The sequence below is a fragment of the Sapajus apella genome, unplaced genomic scaffold (assembly GCF_009761245.1).
Source record: "Sapajus apella isolate SASKATOON/1434 unplaced genomic scaffold, GSC_monkey_1.0 scaffold40, whole genome shotgun sequence".
NCBI lineage: Eukaryota > Metazoa > Chordata > Mammalia > Primates > Cebidae > Sapajus > Sapajus apella.
Genome location: NW_022436980.1, coordinates 16,702,618 through 16,720,248, shown reverse-complemented (window position 1 = coordinate 16,720,248; position 17,631 = coordinate 16,702,618). Strand labels below are relative to the sequence as shown.

General features: G+C 34.2%; 1 long non-coding RNA gene across 1 annotated transcript in view; it reads right to left on the bottom strand.

Annotated features, from left to right (window-relative positions):
- LOC116565532 overlaps nt 1–17,631 on the bottom strand; it is a 235,256-nt gene that overhangs the window by 192,940 nt on the left and 24,685 nt on the right. The gene's annotated exons all lie outside the window — the stretch shown is intronic.

Genomic DNA, 17,631 nt, shown 5'->3' with positions numbered 1-17,631 from the left:
TAGATGAAATTAAATTGGTCTTTAAAACTAATGCAGTTTTTTCTTCTAAATCCATACGTAAAACATGGTGGCATTTTCTTACATTTAATTATATTACTTCCAAGGCCTGTATTCTGTTTCATTGGTCTATATCTCTGTTTTGGTACCAGTACCAATCTGTTTTGATTACTGTAGCCTTGTAGCATAGTTTGGAGTCAGGTAGCATGATGCCTTCAGCTTTCTTCTTTTTGCTTAGGATGGTCTTGGCTATGCAGGCTCATTTTTGGTTCCGTATGAAGTTTAAGGTGCTTTTTTCCAGTTCTGTTAAGAAAGTCAATGGTAGTTTGATGGGGATAGCATTGAATCTATAAATTACTTTAGGCAGTGTGGCCATTTTCATGATATTGATTCTTCCTAACTATGAGCATGGATTATTTTTCCATCTGTTTATGACCTCTATCATTTCCTTGAGCAGTGGATTGTAAGTTATCCTTGAAGAGGTACTTCATGACCCTTGTTAGTTGTATTCCTAGATATTTTATTCTCTTTGTAGCAATTGTTAATGGGAGTTGGTTCATGATTTGGCTCTCTGTTTGTCTGATGTATAGGAATGCTTATAATTTCTGCCCATTGAGTTTGTATCCTGAGACTTTGCTGAAGTTGCTTATCGTCTTAAGGAGATTTTGGGCTGAGATGATGGGGTCTTCTAAATGTACAATCATGTCATCTGAAAATAGATACTATTTGATTTCCTCTTTTCCTAATTGAATACTCTTTATTTCTTTTTCTTGCCTGATTGCTTTAGCTAGAACTTCCAATGTTATGTTGAATAGGAATGGTGAGAGAGGGCACCCTTGTCTAATGCCAGTTTTCAAAGGCAATGCTTCCCGTTTTGCCCATTCAGTATGAGATTGGCTGTGGCTTGTCATAAATGGCTTTTATTAATTTGAGATACAATCCATCAATATCTAGTTTATTGAGAGTTTTTAGCCTAAAAGGCTGTTGAATTTTGTCGAAGGCCTTCTCTGCATCTATTGAGATAATCGTGTGGTTTTTGTCTTTGATTCTGTGTACATGATTTAGTATGTTTATAGATTTGCATATGTGGAACCAGCCTTGCCTCCCTGGGGTGAAGCCTACTTGATCATGATGGATAAGCTCTTTGATGTGCTGTTGCATTCAGTTTGCCAGTATTTTCTCGAAGATTTTTGCATCAACGTTCATCACGGATATTGGCCTGAAATTTTCTTTTTTAGTTGTCTCTGCCAGGTTATGGTATCAGGATGATGTTGGTCTCATATAATGAGTTAGGAAGGATTCCCTCTTTTTGTATTGTTTGGAATAATTTCAGAAGGAATAGTACTAGCTCCTCTTTGTATGTCTGGTAGATTTCAGCTGTGAATCCAACTGGACCTGGACTTTTTTTGGTTGGTAGGCTATTAATTGCTGCCTGAACTTCAGGCCTTGTTATTGGTCTATTCAGGGATTCAGCTTCTTCCTGGTTTAGTCTTGGGGGAGTGTAAGTGTCCAGGAATTTATCCATTTCTTCTAGATTTACTGGTTTGTGTGCATAGAATTGTTTGTAGTAATCTCTGATGGTAGTTTGTATTTCTGTACAACCAGTCTCTCAGACCACAGTGCAATCAAATTAGAGCTCAGGATTCAGGGAATTCACTCAAAACTGCAGTACTACATGGAAAGTGAACAACCTGCTCCTGAATAACTACTGGATAAATAATGAAGGCAAAAATAAAGATGTTCTTCAGAACAAAGACACAACATACCAGAATCTCTGGGACACATTTAAAGCAGTGTCTGTAGCACTAAATGCCCACATGAGAAGTAAGGAAAGATCTAAAATGGATGCCCTATTGTCACAATTAAAAGAGCTAGAGGAGCACGATCAAACAAATCCAAACGCTAGCAGAAAATAAGAAATAACTAAGATCAGAGGAGAACTGAAGGAGATAGGGACACACGAAAAACTTTTCAAAAAAAATCAATAAATCCAGGAGCTGGTTTTTTGAAAAGATGAACAAAATAGATAGACCACCAGTCAGACTAATAAAAAAGAAAAGAGAGACAAATCGAATAGATTCAAAAAAAATGATAAACAGGATATCACCACAGATTCCACAGAAAAATCATGAACCAAATGGTAGCCATGGCCTTGAAAATGCCAAGTATGTAAAATGTATGTAAAATGTGTGTGGATAAAGATTTTCTGAAGAGAAACTTAAGGTGGTTGTTTTGGCATTATTCTCATGAATGACAAAACTAAATTACAAGATCAAGAAAGAGCACTAAGCCCAAGATGTTAGTCAAGTTCCTGTTAAAATGAACTAATATTTTTTGTCTTTTTAACAAATAATATATACAGAATGTGAGTCTGAGTTTTTGGTCTGTTAAATGGTAGGGTAACCTGTCATACACATAGTTTGTGAAGCTTGATAGAAGTATATAACGTAGCAAAATGAAACATAATGGAAAGATAATTCTAGACTTGAGAAAGTCTAGAGAAAATGGTAGGGTAAAGTCAGGTAATGAAAATGATAGAGAAAAAAAATCATTGATAGATTTTTTTATAGGCTTCTTTATTCTTAAAGAGCTCAGCATCCTATAATATTTCAAGAATGTTTTTAAAATTCAAGTTCTCAAATATTATGAATTTCTTAAGGGCAGGCCATAAAATGTCTAATATCTATTACAAATATCTGCCACTTTAATACATCTCATAAATACCTAATAAATACTAATAACAGAACATAGGGATGATATCAAATTTAATTTTTAAATTTCTCTACTCCTGTATATATTCTATAAAATTAGTGATGTAATATACTGGCAAAATAGCGATTACATTTAGGAAAACTCATAAAGAATAAGTCTAAAATATTTACTAACAATAGCAGATTCTAGACGAAAGGAGTCATTAAGAGTCTACAGTACCCATGCTAAGGCAGGCACAGGAGTTATAAATGCAGCAATCTGGTTCCTGTATCAAGGCATGTGGCTGATTTGCATGAGGCTATAAATTGGAAAATAATTGAGACAGAGAAGGCATGTGATATCAAAGGTAAAGTATTTAACCAAAATATTGATTTGAGTAAAAGCTGGAAACTTAAAACCTGAAGGTGGGATGATTAGAGTTTTGCACCTGGGTATTCCATTACACTTGATCCTCTAAGGGAAAAAAATCACAATAAGCAAAGCAGCCAAAATGCAAGCACTTAGAGGAAGAAGAAACAGCCAGAGACATAAATTATCCTTCCACTGGAACAGGTAACTAGCCACTGAATAATTGAGGGTTGGCTTCAAGTTGAATGTTAAATTTCCTCTGTGTGCATGAGCTCTGAAGCCCTTAGGTAAAGATGTGATTTACATAGATTAGATCAATAAATACAAGATAAACATAAGGAATAAATAATAACCCATCTTCAGATAAAAATCATGCTCTTAAGATTTGCTTAGCTGAATTCTTGAGAGACGAGCAGATTCTTCTTCTGGCTTAAAAAATCAAGTATCTAAGCTACTGCCTTCCATAACACAAGGGGAAAATTAGCACACAGTGCAAGCAATAAACTATGTACTTAGAAACTATTCTTCAAGCTTATTCAAAACATAGTTTGAGAACAAGCTAATAGCATTAGAGCTATAATCATATAGGTTTTATTTTTTTAAATCAAGTTTACATGTAAGATTTGAGTTTTTCTTTCACCTCCAGTTGAAATACTATGAAATTTCACTTAGGTTTTTTTTTTTTCCCATAGAAAGTTTAAAATTGTGTGATAGTAATCTGTTCATTCTATAGGTGTTTATTTAAGCATTTTATTACTATAGTCTATAAAACATACAAATTGCTATTTTATATCAGAATTATTTTATTTCAAAATTATTTTTAAAGTTTTTTATAATTTTTATTTTCACTTATTTAATAACATTTATCATAGGAAAAGATGAAGTTATTTCAACAGGGTTTCCTATTAACAATTCCACTGCAGAATCAAAATTAAAACTAAATGACAGGCTATCTGTTAAGGAAAAGATATACATCTCCTTTCAGCACTATTTTGCTTAACCTTCGATAATCAGTCAATTAGCTACACCTGAACAATCCACAGATACTTTGCTAGGCTGATGTTGGATCAGAGGATGTGAGAGGTAAGGGTTTAGATGATATATAAAACCACTGATTGATAGTTTGAAAACTTCCTAGTCATCAAAGGATTAATAACTAGACTATATAAGGAACTGAAACAAATAGCAAAAAACCCACCAATAATCCAATGTTAAAATGGTCGAATTATCTAAATAAATGTTTCTGACAATAAGGCATACAAATGTCCAACAGTTATATGAAAAAGATGTTTAATATCACTTGTAATATGAAAATGTAAATTAAAACCACAATGAAACATCATCTTACCCCACTTAGAAAGACTATTATCAAAAAATAAAAATAAAAATAACAGATGCTAGCAAGGATACAAAGAAAGGGGAAGGCTAATACATTGTTGGTGGAAATTTAAAATAGTACAGCCAGGATGAAAAGCAGTATGGAGGTTCCTCAAAAAAACTAAAATTAGAGATACCATATGATCTAGCAATCTCACTACTGGATACATGTCAAAAAGAATGAAAATCTATTATTCTATGTTTATTGCAGTGCTGTTAACAATAGCTAAAAAATGGAATCAACCTCAGCATCCACTAATGAATGAACAAATTAAAATATTTATTTTGTATATATGTGCAATGAAATAGTATTCAGCATAAAGAAAGAAAATCCTGACATGTGCAACAACACGGGTGGAATTGATGGAAATTCCATAAATGAATTATGTCAGGCACAGAAAGAAATATATTGCATGTTCTCACTCATACCTGACAGCTAAAAATAGTTGATCTCATAGAGCTAGAGAGTAAAATAATAGTTTCCAGAGGCTGGAAAGTGTAGCAGGGAGGAATCAATGAAAAGAGGTTGGGTAATTGGCACAAAAACACAGTTACAGAGAAGGAATAAGCACTTGTGTTCAACAGCACAGTATGGTTACTATAGTTAACAACAATTTACTTCATATTTCCAAATAGTTTGAAGATGTGGTATATCCCCAACTCAAAGAAATGATAAATATTTAAAATGATAGATATCCCAGTTATCCTGATGGGATCATTACACATTATATACTTGTATCAAAATATCATAGGTATCCCACAAATATATACAACTAACATGTATTCATAATAATTAAAAATCAAAAATAAAAAAGCAAAACAAGTGACAACACTAGAGCTGCACTTTAAGATTACTCTAACTATAATCCATAGACTAGGTTAAGTGCAAGTAAGCCTAGAGGCAGAGATACCAGTTAGAAATCTATGATCATAGTCTGAAGGTGAGTATGATTACCTGAGTTTAGGTAATAGCATTGGGAGTGGTAGGTAGGTAAAAAAATATTTGAAAGATGTTTTGGAATTAGGCTAGGCATGGAAGATATATGATGCTTTTGAATCAGACTTTTACAAGCAGGAGGATATGTTAGCAGTCACTTATTAGAAAGGAAGAGGATAATTATTTGGGGGGCAGAACTTGATGAAGTAACTGTACATATTTCTTTCTGACTGACTTGGGGACTATCAATTAACTAGATATAGATATAGGAAAGATATCAAGGCCAGCAGTAAAGATTTTGCAGTCTCTGGGATGAGATCACCATAGATGAATGTTTAAAAAGTAAAAACAAGTAATAGAGAAGCATGACAAGAACAATAATACAATGGTAAACTTGGGGAAAAAACCCTAAAAGGAATCTAAGAATTAGGAGACATAAATTTCATCTAAAAACAAAAGAAAGAGAAGCTTTCTCATAGAGTGTAATCTATCAATGACCAACTGGGTGGTACTGGGTCATTAGACTCTGGTTTAAGCTATTACAAAAGTGGGGACAAATGAGTGCTCATTTCTACTGAGCAATCACTGCGTGTCCAACACCGAGCTCAGCTTTTTAAATGCATTATTTTAATTACCTCCCCAAAGTGCAAGGAATATAAAGAATGATTATGTCGATTATACACATAAGGAGAACTTATAATCATAAACAATGCATAAATTTTTCATAGTAACACAGAGTAGAAATGCATATCCAGAAGTCGGATTCCAAAATCTGTACTTTTTAAATCACATTGTTAGAGTTTTTTCAAGTATAGGTCTTAAACAACTTGTAATTGCTTAAAGTTCTGTGATAGAAAGGAAGATGAAAGAAAGAAAAAGAAGAAAGAAAGAAAGAGAAAGAGAGGAAGGAAGAGAGGAAGAGAGAAAGGGAGGGAAGAAGGGAGGAAGGGAGGGAGGATGGAAGGAAGGAAGGAAGGAAGGAGGGAGAGGGGAGGGAAGAAGGAAGGGAGGAGAGGGAGGGGGAGGGAAGAAGGAAGAAAGGAAGGAAAGAAAGAAAGGAGAGAAAAGAGGGGAGGGAGCAGAGAGCAAGCAAGCAAGTAAGCAAGCAAGCAAGAAGAAAGAAATAGTAAATTCCTTGGCCCTACCTTAGAACTCTTTAACCCAAACCTCTGTGGGTTGATATTTTAATAAGCAGCACAAATAATGCTTAAAGTTTGAAAATCGGTGTAATATAGGAAAAACAGTATGTCTTAAAGGGTGATCTGCAAATCACTGAGGCTTCTGATGATATATTCAAGAGATTTTTGACAATTTGGAAATACAGAGGGAAAAGTACTAAAATAAATTTGAAAAATTATCTTCATACATTTGAGAACACTGAGTAATTGCAATTTTCACAGAAACTTATTTTTATAATGTGTTTTTAAATTATGTGTATAAATTTTAAGGACTACGTTGGTACCATTTAGTAAATACCTATTTGTATGATTTGTATGTTTATTTTTATAAAATTTGAGATAATCTTTGTTCTTTTTGTGTTATATAACCATATTACAGAAATAATTTAATAACTTAAAATGTTAAAATTTAAAAGTAGTTCTAAAACTAGTGACATACTACTTTGATTAAAGTGCATATAATGATTAAGTTATTTGTAGAAGATGAGATAGGTTAACTTGTAAAGATCCTGTTTTCACATAAGCAACAAAAAGAATGCACAGATAGGAGGTGTGAAATGAATACTAACTGAAAATTAAATTTATTGGAGTGGTTATCACTAATTTTTCATACATTTTCAATTTTTTTTTTTTTTTTTTTTTTTTTTTAGATTGAGTTTCACTCTTGTTGTCCAGGCTGGAGTGCAATGACGTGATGTAGGCTCACGGCACCCTCTGCCTCATGGGTTCAAGTAATTCTGCCTCAGCCTCAAGAGTAGCTGGAATTACAGGTGTGCACCACCATTTCCTGCTAATTTTGTATTTTTAGTAGAGACAGGACTACACCATGTTGGTCAAGCTGGACTCGAACTGTTGATCTCAGGTGATCAAGCTGCCTTGGCTTCCCAAAGTGCTGGGATTATAGGCATGAGCCACCACATCCAATCACATTTTCTGTTATAAAACAGTCACTAAAGCTTTTAAGTTACCCTCTTTAATAAAGAAATCTAGATTTTCCAAAAGTATTTTAACAAAGAAAAGATGACTTTTGTCACTAAAAGGTGGAAGACCAATTTGAAGAAAGATAATATAAGGTTAAAACACCATAGTCATGAGAGGTGTAAGTCATAACCTACCAAGAGGATCTTCCTAAGTAATTTTATAAAAGTTACACATGAATATTTGGTTTACTTTTTAATTTTTTTATATTATCCTATGCCCTGAAAAAAGCTGAAGTGTAATAGTGGTAACAATATTCAATCACAAATAATTTGTCTCTGTCATTTTCTTGATGGTGTCACTGAAAAACCAAAGATAAAACCTGATGACACACTGTCAGGCTGCTGAAACCAAACATAAAGAAATAGTTTCAGAACTGGCTTTGACGATTTTTAAAAGTAGAGATCAGGCCAGGCATGATGGCTTATGTCTGTAATTCCAGCACTTTGGGAAGCTGAGGCAGGAGGTTTGCCTGCCCAAGATCAGCCTGGGCAATATGGTGAGACCCCACCTCTAGAAAAAGTAACAACAACAAAACTTAATCAAATGTGCTGGCAAGCACCTGTAGTCCCAGCCGCTCAGGAGGCTGGGGCAAAAGGAACCCTTGATCCCAGAAAGTTGAGGCTGTAGTGAACCAAGATAATGCCACTGCACTCCAGCCTGGGCAACAGAATGAGACCCCGGGGAGGGGGGAGAGGGAGAGAGGGGGAAAGAGAGAGAGAGAGTGAGAGATAGAGAGAGACATCAGAAATCTATTCACCACTTTATTCCAAGAAGAAAGTTACACCATCCCAGATCTGGCATGTGATAATTTCATCAATTTTGCATTGACAAGCAGTTGGCTAATCATTGAAAACAGTCCTGAGTGAGGATAGTTTGGGAATCAGTTTAGTTAATTTTATATTGGAATATCCAAGCATATGTAACAAGGTGCTTTGACATTACTATCTTCTTCAACAGCATGTAAAGTCAAAGGCATAAAACTGATAATTTTTGAAGCTTGATATTTGGTTTATCACCAGTGAAATATTACCCATCCCATTGGCACAAAGCAATCAAACACAGATCTGATCTAGAATGTACCAAATAAATAACTGTAGTTAGAGGTGTCAGAAAGCCTGCTAATCAGACAGTGAGGATAAGGATTATCAAGTATTTAGACCGGCAAGGTTACTTGCGGTCAGAATTACAGACATGCCTCATTTTATTGTGCTTCACTTTATTGCTTGGCAGATACCGCACTTTTTACAAATTGAAGGTTCGTGGCAACCCTGTGTCAAGCAAGTCTATAGGCATCATCAGTTTTCAAACAACATGTGCTCATTTTGTGTCCCTGTGTCAGCATTTTTTAGCAATAAAATATTTGTTAATTAAGGTATTCACATTTTTTAGACATAATAGTATTTCACACTTAATAGACTACAGTGTAGTGTAACATAACATTTATATGCACTGGGAAACCACAAAAAAAGTATGACTTGCCTTATTGCAATATTCACTTTATTGCAATATTTGCTTTACTGCAGTGGTCTGGAACTGAAACCCACAATATCTCCAAGATAAGGCTTTAATCACATACAAAACAGAACACATCCCCATCATATAAGCAATTCTTCACAGGTAGTTTTAAAAGAAAGTCCAAAGCAAGTCCATCGGGTATAAATATAAAAGTGTAGATGTCATTACATCAAAAATAGTAGTACTAACAATATAAACACTAGAATTGTGACACAATTCTTATTTTAAAAAATACACATGCCCTTTGATTAGTAGAACCACTACTGTGGTTCTACTGATCCATTAGAGACCTCAGAAGGTCTCTGCTACAAGACCTCTTGTCATACAGAGTGTGTGTGGTGTGTGTGTGTGTGTGTGTGTGTGTGTGTGTGTGTGTGTGTGTGTTACAGAGGAACTAGGAAACCCTTCCAAAAGAGTTGGAAGTATTTTGCTCCATAAAACTTAAGGATTTTCAGATAGGGAGCTAGAATATTCTTTTTATATGCCAAAATATGGACATCTAGAATATATGATGTTTCTAAAAGCAAACAGGCCAGAAAGAAAGTTAAGGTGTGGGAAGAATGGGATCTATCCAAGAAGCAGAGATAAATAACATCAACCCCTTAATCATGACTTACATCATCATAAAATATAAACGGATGTTATAATGGTTGTCTGTTCTTTGACATTAGAAAGGCATAACCAAGAAAGAGAGAACTGAGAAAGTAATTATAAATCAGGGATAAAATTTGACTTGTTTTTCTAAGAGAGAAAGCATATAATTAATTGATCATTTCTCTCCATAAATACAGTGAAGTATGTCACCTTGCCTAGCATTTTTTATGGAATAATCCGAAAAAAAAATTCACAATGAGCCCTCAATTTGTATATATTAATATTCAAAATTCAAAGACCTTAATTGTAAGAACAAAAATGTAGTTCTGAGAATGAGCAGAATAAGAAAACTTCAGGATGAATTTGGACACAGGAAAATTATCTAAGGTAATATAGGAACGTGATATACTCTATTACATGAGAGTAACTTTTGCCAAGAGTTTCAAAATAGGTGGAAAATGTAGGTATAAAAATATTTCAATATTTTAGAGAACTTAGTGGAAAGCAAAATATTATCTTCAACAGGACAACACATTCAAAACCATGATCTTTTTCTTATTCATTTTTGACATGAAGTGCTAGAATCATGTACAATAAAGTGGCAGCATGTTTACTTGACAGGGATTGAAGTTCTGGCAGATATAAGCCTTATAGATTTATATATTAGTACTACATGCTAATAGTATTAGCTTGTACCACTATAAATATAAGACAGATTCTGTTAGGTTTTACATGTTATTAATATTGGTAATTGAGCGTTAGATATAAGATTGAATTCATACAATTTAGAAATGAAATAATTTTATAGTAAACAATGCCTTTTAAATGTTGACATCTTTTGGATAATTTTTTGGTTTTAAAAATTGTTCTATTATACATATATGCTTTGAATTCCTAGCCTAAATAATTATATGTAGAATTTACTAGATTTACTTTTAAAGCTGTCTTTTGGAATTGAAACCATAGCTATATGAGGAAAACCACTGGAAATAAAATTTAAAATACATTGAATGCAGGATTTTGGAATGGGGAATATTATGCATTCATCAGTACACCATATTTCAAGATAAAAAATTATTCTGTTACTTGTGTCTTAAATCTCAACTCTCTGCCACATCCTCACTTATAGGTTAATATTTTTAAAAAAATTATACAACTGGTCTTTCTCTTTCCCTTCCCCTTCCCCTTCCGCTTCCCCTTCCCCTTCCCTCCCCTTCCCCTCCCTTCCCCTCCACTCCCCTCCCCTCCCCTTCTTTCCTTCCTTCCTTCCTTCCTTCCTTCCTTCCTTCCTTCCTTCCTTCCTTCCTTTCTTTTCTTTTCTTTTCTCTTTTTTTCTCTCTCCCGCTCCTTCCTTTCATTTCTTCCCTCCTCTCTCTGTCTCTCTCTCTCTCTCTCCTTTTTCTTTTTTGAGGCTCACTCTGTTGCCCAGGCAGGAGGACTGCAGCCTCTGTCTCCCATGCCCAGCTAATTTCTGTATGTTTAGTAGAGTTATGGTTTCACCACGCTGCCCAGGCTGGTCTAGAACTCTGGATCCCAAGCAATCTGCCTGCCCCAGCCTCCAAAAGTGCTGGTATTACAGGTGGGAGCCACTGTACCCAGCCTCATCTGAAATTTTTGATAATGCCCTTTATTACCCAAATCCTCCATTAACTCTATCAGTTAATGATTTTACCTTATATTTTATTGAAAAAAAGAGGGCACTGAGGAAAGTTCTTATCTTCTCAGAATCAAATCTGTTAACCTAGATCTCTACCTAACAAGTTTTATTTGCTCCTTACCCATACTCCAAGTTTTGATTTACTTGATTTCTAGATTTCACCTCTTCTAGAAAATTAAATTGCACTGCAGTTGCATGATTGCAATCATGCTATGATAATAGCATTGTTTCTGTTCTATTAATATATCACCATTTTTGTCTTATCTAGAGTCACTTTCATAAGCATACAGAATATTTTTATTTTAGATCTTGCCTATTTATAAACAAATTAGCTAAAAAGATCTCCCTTGACCACATTTTCTCTTCAACCTACTTTTTAAATTCTTTTATCCTGTTTTGTTTTTGTGTAGTATGGATATTCCTCAGATTTTCAAGAGGTTGGATTCTTGTCAACATTCAAATTTTAGCTCAGTCTTTCCTTAGGAGCAATTGTAATAATAGGCTGCTCAGTCAAGATCAATCCAACAGTTATACTCATCATTTTTGCTCTTTACTATAGAGGCTTCTCAACTTGCAATGGTGTTATGTGTCAATTAGCCAATCATAAGTTGAACATATCAAAATATGCTGTGTCAAAAATACATTTAATACAAGTAAACTACACACATTATACCTTAGCCTAGACTATCTCAAATACACCCAGAGCAGTTACATTAGCCTACAGTAGGGCAAAGTTATCTAACACAAAGCCTACTTTATAATAAAGCTTTGAGTGTCTTATGTAATTTATTGAATGCAGTACACTGTAGATTTTCAGTTGTTTACCTTCATAATCATGAGGCTGACTGGGAGGTGCAGCCTGCTGCCACCACCCAGCATTGCAAGAGTATCACGTATCACTAGCCCAGGAAAAGATCAAAATTCAAAATTCAACATCATTTTTACTAAATACATATCCTTTTAGCACCATTTAAATAAAAAAAATGTAAGTTGGGGACCATTTGTATAGCCAACTCTTTTCCTTTTTATATAGCTGTCTCTACCAAAGTGATCTTGATTAATTACTTACCTACTTTTGCCTTCTTCTTGAATTTAGGCTTATCTGCCTACACTGCCAATGTTTAGGACAATGTCTGATAAAGCACATGGCACACAGCAAGTGATTGATACATATTTGTTGAATAAATGATAATAGCTTCAAAATTCTAAAGTATTTAAACCTGTTGAAAGTAATATTAAATTTTAATAAAACAAGTAAATTTTTAGTCTAAGAATATGAAAGCTAATATTGAATACATACTTTTAAAAGTTGTTTAGAGCATGATTATTGTGAATACTCTCTTCTTTGCTATTAACTGAAATAGTAATAATTTGAGAGATTTCTTCCATAAATTATACCTAAATTTCATTTACCTAAAAGGTAAATTTAAAGTGTGGCATTGAGAACTACATACATATTGCATTGCAGGTCAGGAAACTGACCTTTGATCAGAAAGACATTTACATGTAGTTGCGATAAAAATTAGAATGATAAACATATTGAAAAGAGGCTTCACAGCAAATTTTATATAAAATAGTCTATCACCGCCTGGTGTGATGGCTCACACCTGTAATCCCAGCACTTTGGGAGGCTGAGGCAGGTGTATCACCTGAGGTCAGGAGTTCGAGACCACACTGACCAACATGGTGAAACCCTGTCTCTACAAAAACACAAAAGTTAGGTAGGTGGGGGTGGCCTGTGCCTGTAATTCCAGCTGCTGGGCAGGCTGAGGCATGAGAATCGTTAGAACTTGGGAGGCGAAGATTGCCGTGAGCTGAGATCACACCACTGCACCCTGCTGCACTTCATTTGCCTGGGCCACAGAGTGAGACTCTGTCTCAAAAAAAAAAAAAAAAAAGAAGTCAATCATTGGAAGGGGATTTTGAGTTATATGTCAACATAACGAAAATTCTAAGAAATATACATCATACATAACTTGAGGAATGAATTGGAAGGATACATGAAGAAAGTCCCTGCACAGTAAGTATACAAAACGTGTCTGGCCAATAATCCTGAAGAACTTAACTGAGATTGGACAGTTAAATAAGATATGGAGAAAGGAGGTAAAAATTTAAAATGGGTATAACATTTTCAGACTTACTGATAAATTACATGTGGATGGCAATGGACACCAGAAGAGTAAGTGATTTTGAATTTTGTGTTTAGGCAACCAGAGAAGAATCATACCAGTGGCAGGTAAGGGAAAGGGAAGAAGGGCAATATCTAGATCAGAACTTCTTATGGGAAATATGGCAGATTCAATGTTAAATGTCAATGTTAAGGTTTAACAGTATGTTAAAATTAAACTAGCATCTTGTCTGAGACAAAATATAAACAGGACTTAGTAATGATGTATATAAAGGAAGATAAAACCTGTCTTCCTGTCCATAACCTCCAGGCAAATCAACTGTCTGGCTGTCCATTACCATTATCTTCCTTTTAAACCACATCTTTATTTCATTACAGGACATCAGATATGTGCTAAGTACTCTTCGGCACTCTTAAAATGTATTTAACTCACTAAAACCACCATTCTCCTAGTAATTTTATTACAGTGAGCTGGAGTACAGTAATGAGGTGTTCCCGTGTCCAGTCACTGCCTTTTTTTTAAATCATAAGCAAAGTTGTAGGCTTCAGGACTATTACACTCCAAACAGCTTGGCTCTCATTTAAAACATTTTATTTTATCAGAATTCAAAAATCACTGTTCTTCTCCCTTACTTCTTGCTGCCAAATTCTCAAGCATCCCCTAAATCGGTGTGTTTCATGGGTGATTAAAAAAAAAATCACCATTTAAAAAAGGAAGGCTATTTTGTCTAGATATTTCTGTTTTGAGTATTTAAATTTTGATTCATAAATTTTGGAGTTTGAGTGCTTTTAATCTTTGAAATTTTGATCTACTCATTTGCTCACACACACACCCATATAGAGAATAACACGAATAAATATTTTATCACAGAGCTACAAAGTGGTTGACTTTAGAAACGAACAAGAAATCTAAAGCAATACATGGAACAGTATATAGTCAGCCGTCCATATTTGCATGTTCCACATTGTGAATCCAATCACAATAGAAATAAATAAAAATTAAAATGAACAAAAAATAAAGAATAATGCAAATTTTAAAGCAACATAGTATAACAACTATTTATATATAATCTACATTGCATTATGTATTATAAGAAATCTAGAGATAATTTAAAGTATATGAAAAATATAGGTTATATGCAAATACTATATTACTTTATGTAAGGGGGTAGAGCATCCAAAAATTCTAGTATTTCTATCAGGGTCTTGGAACTAATCCCTCTGTAATACCAAGGGATGAGTATGTTCACTTTAGAGATTTTGTTGTAAATTCAGTACACAAAACGAAAATTGCACTTAGTTTAAACGATACTGAAAAATCTCTCAGAGTCCATGTTTTATACCAACACAATTTTTATTTAGTGTTGTATCTAATCATTATTTCTTTATTTGTCAATCCAATGTTTTAGTTTCTTTATATTTAGGTATTTATCCAAAATTCATTTTAATTCAATATTTTATGCATCATAAACACAAACTTTTTACAACCAATATAATAAATGCACATCTGCACAGATGGTTTCTCTCCATGATCTGCACTGTATTCTGTGATTCATGGTTTACATGCGCCAGAGAAAAGTGCTTTTTATAAACATTGAATTAACACCATAATTGCACTTAGTTTGGAGGAATGCTGACATTATGGAGTAAAAGGCTGCTATGACAACTGATAAAATAGGAGATCCAGAGATTTCATCTCACACCCGGGGGGGATAAACTTATTGAATGAAGGGTCAGGTAAAGCCAATGACACTGCATACATTATTCTTTTCTCTTTCCTTTTGTCAATGGTATCAGGTTAAATTTACATTATTTACCTCCTTGTAATTTTTGTTTCCTTTTTTTCCCAAAGCAAGCTGTTGTATATTATGATAATTACTTCAATCTCTATTCCTTAAAGACGAATAATAGATTACAGGATAGAATTTGGGAAAAATAGAAGAGATTATTTAGATAACTAGTAAAACATTAGAACCAGAGAGCAATATGGAACTGCTTAGTCAGGCAAGCTATAAATTTCCGCAGATTCAAGAGGTGTTGTGTGTTTATGGAAATCATTTCCTGTAGTACATGAGAAGTAATGCATAGAAAGACAAAGACATATTCAGTCCATGTTCTAATGAAAGGAGGGTCACTCTCTCACTCCTCACTTCCTTTCCCTTTCATGTTACACTTTCTATACTTGTTCACTAATGTTTGCTGATCCATTTATGCTCCTTACACTGATGCTTGCAACATAAATATGTTTGTATTCCTGACGTCAAGTAGTTTTCAGTCCACTCAGGGAATATGGCATGTAAGCAAATAATTGCACTTAAATATGAAAAATTTACATTGCTTTGGGGACAGGGAGTTTGGGTGGTATTTGATAAACTGAAGTGCCTCTACTTGTGACAACTGACACATGAAAATCCAGGAGAGAGAATGAATAATTTACTCTTAAGGGCTGACTAAAATTAGTGATATGAATAATCATTCTAAGAATTCTACAATAAATATTTCCCCTAGTATTAGGTTCCCTTAGAAATAACTATTTTTGTTTAATAAAAAAGTATCTGTTTACAGAAAAATAGATCTTGGATCAGAGACTGGTAACTCATAGAAGAGGTCAAAACTAAAAGAGGGCTGGGTTCTTCTCTAAACAAACAAATAAAATAAATGTTAGAAAAGTTATTTCTTTTCTCCCTCTGTTTTATATTCGAAATGTCAGAGGAAGGAAAAAAAAGGTAGAGAGACAGAATGATAAAGAAATATGAAGGCACTAATGCCCAAATTTTGTCTTTTAGAAGCTTGGATGTGAAATATTCAATTTTAAGTTATTTGTTTTGCTGCAAGCCATAGGTTGCAAAATGGACTAGCAGTCATCTGCTTGCACAAATGCCATAAGCCAATATAGTTGGCCATTGGTATGTATGTGGGCTGAGTCTGAGATCCCCCTAACCACGGCAGACACCAAAATCCACATCTGTTTGACTTACTTATATTAAATATTTTGGTATTTGCATACAATCTATGAATACCAATCCATATACTTTAAGTCATCTCTAGATTTATTCATATTTTCTAAAGCAGCATAAATGTTGTATAGTTGTTATGCTGTATTATTTAGAGAATAACAAGAAAAAAAAGGCCTATAGCTATTCAGTAAAGACAAAACCATCCATTTTTTCCCCAAACATTTCTGATATGTGGTTGGTTGAATTCAAAGATGCAGAACTCACAGAGGGCCAACAACCTTGTTTTGTGTAAGAAAGAGAAGGTCCTGGGATAGAAGCAGCAGTTTCAACATGAGATTTCTATACACTTACCTAAAACCAATGGAAATGGGACATCAGACCCAATGGTAGCACCAGAACATAAATCTTCTGAGAATTTATACACCATTTGTTACAGGATATTGTATTGGGTATGAGTTATCTTCTCCAGATATTAAAGGATAGAGTGACTCCAACTTGTATCTACATTGTTACTTTTGACCATCAAAAAGATAATTTAGGTCACACTTCACTTCCTGAAATTAAAATGTTAATGCAAGCAGTTACTTAGCACTTGCCTTGATTATTATTATGCCTCTAGCCATCATTTGTGTGTGTGTGTGTGTGTTTCATTTCTAAACTTTCCAAGTAGCAGAACACAAGGACTGCATCTACCTAATCCCTGCCTATACTGCCCTTAATTTTTTCTCTCACATCACTGAATCTACTCTCGTAATAGTAAACAGCATCATCCTAATCACCAAATATAACAATATCTATGAGATCTCAGTTTCTATGGCTCTGAAATCCTTCTAAACAAAGTACAAGACAGAAAGTTTAGCCTTCAGGGACCACCATAATCTGTCTTCAAATTATTTTACCTCTGATCAGTCTCCTACATGAACTATTAATATCTGTTCCAGACACATTTTATGCTCACTATTGGACAAAACACATTATCTCCATTTTTTTTCTTTTGCTGTCTACTCACTGTTTTAATGCATTGCCTTTCTTTTACCGTTAACCCTATGAAACACATTCTCTTTCCTCTGGAGCTAGAGGACTTAGTATTCTGACTACTCGGATTCTTCATCGTATCTATCCCATAAAATAATATTGATTAATAGATATTAGTTGATTTTGTAAATATTTTGGATAACTTCAATGGGAATGACTTTGAAAGAGTTTAGGAGAATGCTATTTTGTTTCTTTTATTCTCAGCAACCACTACC